Raw genomic sequence first — 13206 nt, 5'->3', positions numbered from 1 at the left:
ATCCTGAACTGACATTGCGTCAATTAATTAGTAAATTAAAGTTAAAATTTTTAAAACATTTTTTAAAGTTACTGTTAACTGTCTGTTTCCTAGCACTAGATTTCTACTATAAATGTGAAAGCTAAATATAGTACTCTCCGATCTCTGGCTTAGATACCCCTCTAAATTAGCAGTGAGTTCTCCCAGTGAGACAGAGAAGACAGCCAGGAGTGAGACAGCAAAGACTGAGTTTGGGAATTTGAATCGAGGTGGGAATTCGAAGCTGGGTGGGGAGGAAGTGCTTTTTGTGACTGGTAAGTAGTGTTTCTGTTTTTCTGTTTCTTTTCATTGGTATATTTATTTATTTTTTTCTTCATTGTTTATTTATTTATTTAAATTTTGGGGGGGGGGAATTGAAATTGTTGAAGTTAACCGAAGGTTTAAGACATGGCAGGAGATCTCAGACCCGTGTCATGCTCCTCGTGTGCGATGTGGGAGCTCAGGGACACGTCCACTGTCCCTGGCTCCTTCACGTGCAAGACGTGTGTCCAGTTGCAGCTCCTGTTAGACCGCTTGATGGCTCTGGAGCTGCGGATGGACTCACTTTGGAGCATCCGCGATGCTGAGGACGTCGTGGATAGCACGTTTAGCGAGTTGGTCACACCGCAGGTGAAAGGTACTGAGGGAGATAGTAAATGGGTGACCAAAAGACAGAGCAAGAGTAGGAAGGCAGTGCAGGTGTCCTCTGCGGTCATCTCCCTGCAAAACAGATATACCGCTTTGGATTCTGTTGAGGGAGATGGCTCACCAGGGAAAGGCAGCAGCAGCCAGGTTCATGGCACCATGGCTGGCTCTGCTGTGCAGCTGGGCAGGAAGAAGAATGGCAGGGCGAGAGTGATAGGGTACTCAATTGTAAGGGGAATAGACAGGCGGTTCTGCGGACGCAATCGAGACTCCAGGATGGTATGTTGCCTCCATGGTGCAAGGGTCAAGGATGTCTCGGAGCGGCTGCAGGACATTCTGGGGGGGGAGGGTGAACAGCCAGCTGTCGTGGTGCACATAGGCACCAACGATAGGTACAAAACGGGATGAGGTCCTACAAGCTGAATTTAGGGAGCTAGGAGTTAAACTAAAAAGTAGGACTTCAAAGGTAGTAATCTCAGGATTGCCAGTGCCATGAGCTAGTCAGAGTAGGAATGTCAGGATAGAGAGGATGAATACGTGGCTCAAGAGATGGTGCAAGAGGGAGGGATTCAAATTCCTGGGACATTGGAACCGGTTCTGGGGGAGGTGGGACCAGTACAAACTGGACAGTCTGCACCTGGGCAGGACTGGAACCGATGTCCTAAGGGGGGTGTTTGCTAGAGCTGTTGGGGAGAGTTTAAACGAATGTGGCAGGGGGATGGGAACCGATGCAGGAAGTTGGAAGGTAGTAAAACAGGGACAGAAATAAAAGGCAGTAAGGGGGAAAGTGTAAGGCAGAGAAGCCATAGTCAAAAATCAAAAAGGGCGACAGTACAAGGTACAGTGACTGAGGGGAGCTCAGTGAATAGGACCAGGAAAACTAAAAGAAATAAAACGGGAAGTGGAAACATTAATGGTAAGCGACACGGCAGGCTGTTACAGGAAGATATGGGTTCGACGACGAGGAAAATTAGGAGAAAGGTTAAGAGGAAATATAACTTAGGAGAGGTTACTGATCGAGGTGTTAAGATTAAGAACAGAGGTAAAAAAGCCAACATAAGTGTACTTTACCTGAATGCTTGTAGTATTCGAAATAAGGTAAATGAGTTGATGGCGCAAATCATTGTGAATGACTGATTTAGTGGCCATTACTGAAACATGGTTAAAGGATGGTCACGACTAGGAGTTAAATATCCGAGGGTATCAAACTTTTTGGAAGGACAGAGTGGATGGTAAGGGAGGTGGTGTAGCTCTGTTATTTAAGGATGACATCCGGGCAACAGTAAGGGATGACATCGGTGCTATGGAGGATAAGGTTGAATCCATTTGGGTGGAAATCAGGAATAGTAAGGCGAAAACGTCACTGATAGGAGTAATCTATAGGCCATCAAATAGTAACATTATGGTGGGGCAGGCAATAAACAAAGAAATAACAGATGCATGTAGAAATGGTACAGGAGTTATCATGGGGGATTTTAATCTACATGTTGATTGGTACGAGAGAACAAGCGGTCCTAGATCTGGTCCTGTGTAATGAGACAGGATTGATTCAGGATCTCATAGTTAGGGATCCTCTCGGAAGGAGCGATCACAATATGGTGGAATTTAAAATATAGATGGAGGGTGAGAAGGTAAAATCAAGCACTAGTGTTTTGTGCTTAAACAAAGGAGAATACAATGGGATGAGAGAAGAACAAGCTAAGGTAGACTGGGAGCAAAGACTTTATGGTGAAACAGTTGAAGAGCAGTGGAGAACCTTCCAAGTGATTTTTCACACTGCCCAGCAAAGGTTTATACCAACAAAAAGGAAGGACGGTAAAAAGAGGGAAAATCGACCGTGGATATCTAAGGAAATAAGGGAGAGTATCAAATTGAAGGAAAAATCATACAAAGTAGCAAAGATCAGTGGGAGACTAGAGGACTGGGAAATCTTTAGGGGGCAACAGAAAGCTACTAAAAACGCTATAAAGAAGAATAAGATAGATTATGAGAGTAAACTTGCTCAGAATATAAAAACAGATAGTAAAAGTTTCTACAAATACATAAAACAAAAAAGAGTGGCTAAGGTAAATATTGGTCCTTTAGAGGATGAGAAGGGAGATTTAATAATGGGAGATGAGGAAATGGCTGAGGAACTGAACAGGCTTTTTGGGTCGGTCTTCACAGTGGAAGACACAAATAACATGCCAGTGACTGATGGAAATGAGGCTATGACAGGTGAGGACCTTGAAAGGATTGATATCACCAAGGAGGTAGTGATGGGCAAGCTAATGGGGCTAAAGGTAGACAAGTCTCCTGGACCTGATGGAATGCATCCCAGAGTGCTAAAAGAGATGGCTAGGGAAATTGCAAATGCACTAGTGATAATTTACCAAAATTCACTAGACTCTGGGGTGGTCCCGGCGGATTGGAAATTAGCAAACGTGACACCACTGTTTAAAAAAGGAGGTAGGCAGAAAGCGAGTAATTATAGGCCAGTGAGCTTAACTTCGGTAGTAGGGAAGATGCTGGAATCTATCATCAAAGAAGAAATAGCGAGGCATCTGGATGGAAATTGTCCCATTGGACAGACGCAGCATGGGTTCATAAAGGGCAGGTCATGCCTAACTAATTTAGTGGCATTTTGTGAGGACATTAACAGTGCGGTAGATAACGGGGAGCCAATGGATGTGGTATATCTGGATTTCCAGAAAGCCTTTGACAAGGTGCCACACAAAAGGTTGTTGCATAAGATAAAGATGCATGGCATTAAGGGGAAAGTAGTAGCATGGATAGAGGATTGGTTAATTAATAGAAAGCAAAGAGTGGGGATTAAGGGGTGTTTCTCTGGTTGGCAATCAGTAGCTAGTGGTGTCTCTCAGGGATCAGTGATGGGCCCACAACTGTTCACAATTTACATAGATGATTTGGAGTTGGGGACCAAGGGCAATGTGTCCAAGTTTGCAGACGACACTAAGATAAGTGGTAAAGCAAAAAGTGCAGAGGATACTGGAAGTCTGCAGAGGGATTTGGATAGGCTAAGTGAATGGACTAGGGTCTGGCAGATGGAACACAATGTTGACAAATGTGAGGTTATCCGTTTTGGTAGGAATAACAGCAAAAGGGATTATTATTGAAATGATAAAATATTAAAACATGCTGCTGTGCAGAGAGACCTGGGTGTGCTAGTGCATGAGTCGCAGAAAGTTGGTTTTCAGGTGCAACAGGTGATTAAGAAGGCAAATGGAATTTTGTCCTTCATTGATAGAGGGATGGAGTTTAAGACTAGGGAGGTTCTGCTGCAATTGTATAAGGTGTTAGTGAGGCCACACCTGGAGTATCGTGTTCAGTTTTGGTCTCCTTACTTGAGAAAGGACGTACTGGCACTGGAGGGTGTGCAGAGGAGATTCACTAGGTTAATCCCAGAGCTGAAGGGGTTGGATTACGAGGAGAGGTTGAGTAGACTGGGACTGTACTCGTTGGAATTTAGAAGGATGAGGGGGGATCTTATAGAAACATATAAGATTATGAAGGGAATAGATAGGATAGATGCGGGCAGGTTGTTTCCACTGGCGGGTGAAAGCAGAACTAGGGGGCATAGCCTCAAAATAAGGGGAAGTAGATTTAGGACTGAGTTTAGGAGGAGCTTCTTCACCCAAAGGGTTGTGAATCTATGGAATTCCTTGCCCAGCGAAGCAGTAGAGGCTCCTTCATTAAATGTTTTTAAGATAAAGATAGATAGTTTTTTGAAGAATAAAGGGATTAAGGGTTATGATGTTCAGGCCGGAAAGTGGAGCTGAGTCCACAAAAGATCAGCCATGATCTCATTGAATGGTGGAGCAGGCTCGAGGGGCCAGATGGCCTACTCCTGCTCCTAGTTCTTATGTTCTTATGAAGGGGCAGGGCAACAGGCAGAGGTCATTGTACATATTGGTACTAACGACATAGGCAGGAAGGGGCATGAGTTCCTGCAGCAGGAGTTCAGGGAGCTAGGCAGAAAGTTAAAAGACAGGACCTCTAAGGTTGTAATCTCGGGATTACTCCCTGTGCCACGTGCCAGAGAGGCTAGAAATAGGAAGATAGAGCAGCTCGACACGTGGCTAATCAGCTGGTGTAGGAGGGAGGGTTTCCGTTATCTGGACTACTGGGAGCTCTTCCGGGGCAGGTGTGACCTATATAAGAAGGACAGGTTGCATCTAAACTGGAGAGGCATAAATATCCTGGCCGCGAGGTTTGCTAGTGTCACACGGGAGGGTTTAAACTAGTATGGCAGGGGGGTGGGCACGGGAGCAATAGGTCAGAAGGTGAGAGCATTGAGGGAGAACTTAGGGAATAGGGACAGTGTGGCTCTGAGGCAGAGCAGACAGGGAGAAGATGCTGAACACAGCGGGTCTGGTGGCCTGAAGTGCATATGTTTTAATGCAAGAAGTATTACGGGTAAGGCTGATGAACTTAGAGCTTGGATTAGTACTTGGAACTAGGATGTTGTTGCCATTACAGAGACCTGGTTGAGGGAAGGGCAGGATTGGCAGCTAAATGTTCCAGGATTTAGATGTTTCAGGCGGGATAGAGGGGATGTAAAAGGGGTGGCGGAGTTGCGCTACTGGTGAGGGAGGATATCACAGCTGTACTACAGGAGGACACCTCAGAGGGAAGTGAGGCTATATGGGTAGAGATCAGGAATAACAAAGGGTGCAGTCACAATGTTGGGGGTTTACTACAGGCCTCCCAACAGCCAGAGGGAGATAGAGGAGCAGATAGGTAGACAGATTTTGGAAAAGAGTTAAAACAACAGGGTTGTGGTGATGGGAGATTTCAACTTCCCCAATATTGACTGGGACTCACATAGTGCCAGGGGCTCAGACTGGGTAGAGTTTGTAAGGAGCATCCAGGAGGGCTTCTTAAAACAATATGTAGACAGTCCAACTAGGGAAGGGGTGGTACTGGACCTGGTATTGGGGAATGAGCACGGCCAGGCGGTAGAAGTTTCAGTAGGGGAGCATTTCGGGAACAGTGACCACAATTCAGTAAGTTTTAAATTGCTGGTGGACAAGGATAAGAGTGGTCCTAGGGTGAATGTGCTAAATTGGGGGAAGGCTAATTATAACAATATTAGGTGGGAACTGAAGAACCTAGATTGGGGGCAGATGTTGAGGGCAAAATCAACATCTGACATGTGGGAGGCTTTCCAAGTGTCAGTTGAAAGGAATTCAGGACTTGCATGTTCCTGTGAGGAAGAAGGATAAATAGGGCAATTTTCGGGAACCTTGGATAACGAGAGATATTGTAGGCCTCGTCAAAAAGAAAAAGGAGGCATTTGTCAGGGCTAAAAGGCTGGGAACAGACAAAGCCTGTGTGGAATATAAGGAAAGTAGGAACAAACTTAAGCAAGGAGTCTGGAGTGCTAGAATGGGTCACGAAAAGTCATTGGCAAATAGGGTTAAGGAAAATCCCAAGGCTTTTTACACGTACATAAAAAGCAAGAGGGTAGCCAGGGAAAGGGTTGGCCCACTGAAGGATAGGCAAGGGAATCTATGTGTGGAGCCAGAGGAAATGGGCAAGGTACTAAATGAATACTTTGCATCAGTATTCACCAAAGAGAAGGAATTGGTAGATGTTGAGTCTGGAGAAGGGTGTGTAGATAGCCTGGGTCACATTGAGATCCAAAAAGACAAGGTGTTGGGCGTCTTAAAAAATATTAAGGTAGATAAGTCCCCTGGGTCTGATGGGATCTACCCCAGAATACTGAAGGAGGCTGGAGAGGAAATTGCTGAGGCCTTGACAGAAATCTTTGGATCCTCACTGTCTTCAGGTGATGACCCGGAGGATTGGAGAATAGCCAATGTTGTTCCTCTGTTTAAGAAGGGTAGCAAGGATAATCCAGGGAACACAGAGCCTTACTTCAGTGGTAGGGAAATTACTGGAGAGAATTCTTCGAGACAGGATCTACTCCCATTTGGAAGCAAATGGACGTATTAGTGAGAGGCAGCACGGTTTTGTGAAGGGGAGGTCGTGTCTCACTAACTTGATCGAGTTTTTCGAGGAGGTCACAAAGATGATTGATGCAGGTAGGGCAGTAGATGTTGTCTATATGGACTTCAGTAAGGCCTTTGACAAGGTCCCTCATGATAGACTAGTACAAAAGGTGAAGTCACACGGGATCAGGGGTGAGCTGGCAAGGTGGATACAGAACTGGCTAGGTCATAGAAGGCAGAGAGTAGCAATGGAAGGATGCTTTTCTAATTGGAGGGCTGTGACCAGTGGTGTTCCGCAGGGATCAGTGCTGGGACCTTTGCTGTTTGTAGTATATATAAATGATTTGGAGGAAAATGTAACTGGTCTGATCAGTAAGTTTGCAGACGACACGAAGGTTAGTGGAATTGTGGATAGCGATGAGGACTGTCAGAGGATACAGCAGGATTTAGATTGTTTGGAGACTTGGGCGGAGAGATGGCAGATGGAGTTTAATCCGGACAAATGTAAGGTAATGCATTTTGGAAGGTCTAATGCAGGAAGGGAATATACAGTGAATGGTAGAACCCTCAAGAGTATTGAAAGTCAGAGAGATCTAGGTGTACAGATCCACAGGTCACTGAAAGAGGTGGAGAAGGTAGTCAAGAAGGCATACGGCATGCTTACCTTCATTGGCCGGGGCATTGAGTATAAGAATTGGCAAGTCATGTTGCAGCTGTATAGAACCTTAGATAGGCCACACTTGGAGTATGGTGTTCAATTCTGGTCGCCACACTACCAGAAGGATGTGGAGGCTTTAGAGAGGGTGCAGAAGAGATTTACCAGAATGTTGCCTGGTATGGAGGGCATTAGCTATGAGGAGCGGTTGAATAAACTCGGTTTGTTCTCACTGGAACGACGGAGGTTGAGGGGCGACCTGATAGAGGTCTACAAAATTATGAGGGGCATAGACAGAGTGGATAGTCAGAGGCTTTTCCCCAGTGTAGAGGGGTCAATTACGAGGGGGCATAGGTTTAAGGTGAGAGGGGCAAGGTTTAGAGTAGATGTACGAGGCAAGTTCTTCACACAGAGGGTAGTGGGTGCCCGGAACTCACTACCGGAGGAGATGGTGGAAGCAGGGACGATAGTGACATTTAAGGGGCATCTTGACAAATACATGAATAGGATGGGAATAGAGGGATGCGGACACAGGAAGTGTAGAAGATTGTAGTTTAGTCGGGCAGCATGGTCAGCACGGGCTTGGAGGGCCGAAGGGCCTGTTCCTGTGCTGTACATTTCTTTGTTCTTTGTTCTTTTTTAAACCTGAGCACCCGGAGGAAACCCACTCAGACACGGGGAGGATGTGCAGACTCCGCACAGGCAGTGATCCAAGCCGGAATCGAACCTGGGACCCTGGAGCTGTGAAGCAATTGTGCTATCCATAATGCTACGTGCCGCCCTTAAGAACAAATAAATCAACACTATATAATTTTGCCGTAATCCATGTACCTATCCAATAGCTGCTTGAAGGTCCCTAATGTTTCTGACTCAACTACTTCCACAGGCAGTGCATTCCATGCCCCCACTACTCTCTGGGTAAAGAACCTACCTCTGATATCCCTCCTATATCTTCCACCTTTCACCTTAAATTTATGTCCCCTTGTAATGGTTTGTTCCACCCGGGGGAAAAGTCTCTGACTGCCTACTCTATCTATTCCCCTGATTATCTTATAAACCTCTATCAAGTCGCCCCTCATCCTTCTCCGTTCTAATGAGAAAAGGCCTAGCACCCTCAACCTTTCCTCGTAAGACCGACTCTCCATTCCAGGCAACATCCTGGTAAATCTCCTTTGCACCTTTTCCAAAGCTTCCACATCCTTCCTAAAATGAGGCGACCAGAACTGTACACAGTACTCCAAATGTGGCCTGCCCAAGGTTTTGTACAGCTGCATCATCACCTCACGGCTCTTACATTCAATCCCTCTGTTAATGAACGCGAGCACACCATAGGCCTTCTTCACAGCTCTATCCACTTGAGTGGCAACTTTCAAAGATGTATGAACATAGACCCCAAGATCTCTCTGCTCCTCCACATTGCCAAGAACTCTACCGTTTACCCTGTATTCCGCATTCATATTTGTCCTACCGAAATGGACAACCTCACACTTTTCAGGGTTAAACTCCATCTGCCACTTCTCAGCCCAGCTCTGCATCCTATCTGTGTCTCTTTGCAGCCGCCAACAGCCCTCCTTACTATCCACAACTACACCAATCTTCGTATCGTCTGCAAATTTACTGACCCACCCTTCAACTCCCTCATCCAAGTCATTCATGAAAATCACAAACAGCAGAGGACCCAGAACTGATCCCTGCGGTACGCCACTGGTAACCGGGATCCAGGCTGAATATTTGCCATCCACCACCACTCTCTGACTTCTATCGGTTAGCCAGTTTGTTATCCAACTGGCCAAATTTCCCACTATCCCATGCCTCTTTACTTTCTGCAGAAGCCTACCATGGGGAATCTTATCAAATGCCTTACTAAAATCCATGTACACTACATCCACTGCTTTACCTTCATCCACATGCTTGGTCACCTCCTCAAATAATTCAATCAGACTTGTAAGGCAAGACCCACACCTCACAAATCCGTGCTGACTATCCCTAATCAAGCAGTGTCTTTCCAGATGCTCAGAAATCCTATCCTTCAGTACCCTTTCCATTACTTTGCCTACCACCGAAGTAAGACTAACTGGCCTGTAATTCCCAGGGTTATCCTTAGTCCCTTTTTTGAACAGGGGCACGACATTCGCCACTCTCCAATCCCCTGGTACCACCCCTGTTGACAGTGAGGACAAAAAGATCATTGCCAACGGCTCTGCAATTTCATCTCTTGCTTCCCATAGAATCCTTGGATATATCCCGTCAGGCCCGGGGGACTTGTCTATCCTCAAGTTTTTCAAAATGCCCAACACATTCCTTCCTAACAAGTATTTCCTCGAGCTTACCAATCTGTTTCACACTGTCCTCTCCAACAATATCGCCCTTCTCATTTGTAAATACAGAAGAAAAGTACTCTTCAAGACCTCTCCTATCTCTTCAGACTCAATACACAATCTCCCGCTACTGTCCTTGATCGGACCTACCCTCGCTCTAGTCATTCTCATATTTCTCACAAATGTGTTCAAGGCCTTGGGGTTTTCCTTGATCCTACCCGCCAAAGATTGTTCATGCCCTCTCTTAGCTCTCCTAATCCCTTTCTTCAGTTCCCTCCTGGCTATCTTGTATCCCTCCAATGCCCTGTCTGAACCTTGTTTCCTCAGCCTTACATAAGTCTCCTTTTTCCTCTTAACAAGACATTCAACCTCTCTTGTCAACCATGGTTCCCTCACTCGACCATCTCTTCCCTGCCTGACAGGGACATACATATCAAGGACACGTAGTACCTGTTCCTTGAACAAGTTCCACATTTCACTTGTGTCCTTTCCTGACAGCCTATGTTCCCAACTGATGCACTTCAATTCTTGTCTGACAACATCGTATTTATCCTTCCCCCAATTGTAAACCTTGCCTTGTTGCACGCACCTATCCCTCTCCATTACTAAAGTGAAAGTCACAGAATTGTGGTCACTATCTCCAAAATGCTCCCCCACTAACAAATCTATCACTTGCCCTCGCTCATTACCAAGTACCAAATCCAATATTGCCTCTCCTCTGGTCGGACAATCTACATACTGTGTTAGAAAAGCTTCCTGGACACACTGCACAAACACCACCCCATCCAAACTATTTGATCTAAAGAGTTTCCACTCAATATTTGGGAAGTTAAAGTCACCCGTGACTACTACCCTGTGACTTCTGCACCTTTCCAAAATCTGTTTCCCAATCTGTTCCTCCACATCTCTACTACTATTGGGGGGCCTATAGAAAACTCTTAACAAGGTGACTGCTCCTTTCCTATTTCTGACTTCAACCCATACTACCTCAGTAGGGTGATACTCCTCGAACTGCCTTTCTGCAGCTGTTATACTATCTCTAATTAACAATGCCACCCCCCCCCCACCTCTTTTACCACCCTCCCTAATCTTATTGAAACATCTATAACCAGGGACCTCCAACAACCATTTCTGCCCCTCTTCTATCCAAGTTTCCGTGATGGCCATCACATTGTAGTCCCAAGTACCGATCCATGTCTTAAGTTCACCCACCTTATTCCTGATGCTTCTTGCGTTGAAGTATACACACTTCAACCCATCTCCGTGCCTGCAAGTACTCTCCTTTGTCAGTGTTCCCTTCCCCACTGCCTCATTACATGCTTTGGCGTCCTGAATATCGGCTACCTTAGTTGCTGGACTACAAATCCGGTTCCCATTCCCCTGCCAAATTAGTTTAAACCCTCCCGAAGAGTACTAGAAAACCTCCCTCCCAGGATATTGGTGCCCCTCTGGTTCAGATGCAACCCGTCCTGCTTGTACAGGTCCCACCTTCCCCAGAATGTGCTCCAATTATCCAAATACCTGAAGCCCTCCCTCCTACACCATTCCTGCAGCCACATGTTCAGCGTAACACGATCCTGGAAGTAAGCATACACTCAACAACTGGGATGTGGGCAGTTCCCAAACTTAGAGAGAGTATATTTCTGGGAGGAGTGTGACAAGCGGCGTCTTCAAATTTGGACAAGGACTAAGACTGAAAAAATGCACCTGTGAATGCTTAGAAATTGAATGACCTGGGTAGCTTGAGAATCTGGAGAGGATCAATTCCCAGAAAGAAAGTGAAGATTGTTCGAAATTGGGAATATTTCAATCTGGGAAAGATGTGTTCTGGGGAACGTTTGGACTTGGAGGAGTTCTGTCAATCATGTAACATGTTCTAATATTCTTTGGTTTGGCGGATTCTGGCTCCAGTTTGAGGGTGTCAATAATGGCCGTTTCAGATACAAGTGGAGTGTGATCCCAGTCCATCAAGAGTCCTCTCCGGAAAGAGTCCATTCGCGGCGGGACCCGATAATTGGAGCGGACCTGTGATGAGCGGTTCTACTGCTAATCACTAATATCTTTGTTGTGGGTAGATCACATTGGGAAACCAGGCGGTTATTTATAATCCTGTAAAATAGATTAAGTCTAGAATTTCAGTTGCACTTTAAACATATGAATTCTCAACATGTTCAGACTACTATGGGTCAAACTAATAGGTCTGTAGAACCCAGCTGTCTCACTACGCCCCGTTGCATATCCTCAAACACTTCAGATTCAAGTTTTACTTTTCAATCTGAAATTTTACTCTGCGACACCACTACTTCTGCCTACCCATTTTATTTATGTTGAAACACTATCGCTACTGACGGTTTGGTCACAGAAAACGTTTAGTCAGTCATTTACTCGCTCTTCTTTCTTCTCTCAATGACAGTTAATTTACTGGGAATTGCCATCCTGTGCCGGGGAAAGTGTGGCCTCTCCACATGCACCACTCGCTACCTGGTGGCCATGGCAATGGCGGATCTACTGGTCATTATCACTGACCCAATACTGACAGAGATCAATTCTTATTATTTCCCCCGGTGTTTCCTGGACCTCACCCATGTGTGTCGTGTTAAAACTGTCCTGATGGTTGCAGCCACAGAGTGCTCTGTCTGGTTCACCGTCACTTTCTCATTTGATCGATTTGTGGCCATTCGCTGTCAGAAACTGAAAACTAAATATTGCACCGGACGAACTGCAGCTGTGGTTCTAACAACGACCGCCATCTTGTTCTGTTTGCGAAACATCCCCAGGTACTACATATTTGAACCAGGAGAGATAATTGACAATGTACAGTGGCTCTGTGCTATAAAGACAAGCTATTGGACTGATCCCGGCTGGATTGGATATTCCTGGTTTGTTCAGGTTTTAACCCCATTGCTCCCATTCAGTTTAATTCTGTTGATAAACGCTCTGACAGTCAGACACGTTTTAGTAACCAGTCGTATCCGGAAGGCTCTGAGGGCTGACAGGAATGAGAGAATGAGTGACCCAGAAATGGAGAACAGAAGGAAGTCAATGATTTTACTATTCACCGTATCCGGTATTTTTGTACTCCTGTGGTCGGTGTTTGTTTCAGAATTCTTCTATTATAAAATTAGGGGATTAGTTAACCTCACCAAACCTGAATATATATATCAACAAGTCGGATATATGCTGCTGGGTTTAAGTTGCTGCACAAATACATTTATTTACGCAGTGACTCAGTCCAAGTTCAGGGAACAGATCAAGAAGGCAGTGAAATATCCGGTTGCATCAATTATTCAATTTATAAATGAGCAAACAAAAAACTGACAACAAAGTGAGTAAATTTGGACGTTCGCTGCGCTGATTGACAGCTGCCTTCAGCCAGTCAGGGACTCACTGGCTACCTCACAGCCGTTTCAGAATCATAGAATTTACAGTGCAGAAGGAGGCCATTCAGCCCGTCGAGTCTACACCGGCCCTTGGAAAGAGTACTCTACTTAAGCCCACGTCTCCACCCTCTCCCTGTAACCCAGTAACACCACCTAACCTTTTTGGACACTAAGGGCAATTTATCATGGCCAATCCACCTAACCTGCACATCTTTGGACTGTGTGAGGAAACCGGA

The 13206-nt window shown here is 45.5% G+C and overlaps 1 long non-coding RNA gene across 1 annotated transcript in view; it reads left to right on the top strand.

Annotated features, from left to right (window-relative positions):
- LOC140399491 (uncharacterized) overlaps nt 1-12670 on the top strand; it is a 67270-nt gene extending 54600 nt beyond the window's left edge. Inside the window, exon 4 of the long non-coding RNA XR_011937701.1 lies at nt 12004-12670. This is a non-coding gene — a long non-coding RNA (uncharacterized lncRNA). The remainder of the gene's footprint in view (nt 1-12003) is intronic.
- Nucleotides 12671-13206: the final 536 nt, after the last annotated feature.

The sequence above is a fragment of the Scyliorhinus torazame genome, chromosome 22, assembly GCF_047496885.1.
Source record: "Scyliorhinus torazame isolate Kashiwa2021f chromosome 22, sScyTor2.1, whole genome shotgun sequence".
Lineage (NCBI taxonomy): Eukaryota > Metazoa > Chordata > Chondrichthyes > Carcharhiniformes > Scyliorhinidae > Scyliorhinus > Scyliorhinus torazame.
This window is presented reverse-complemented; position numbering and strand designations above follow the sequence as displayed.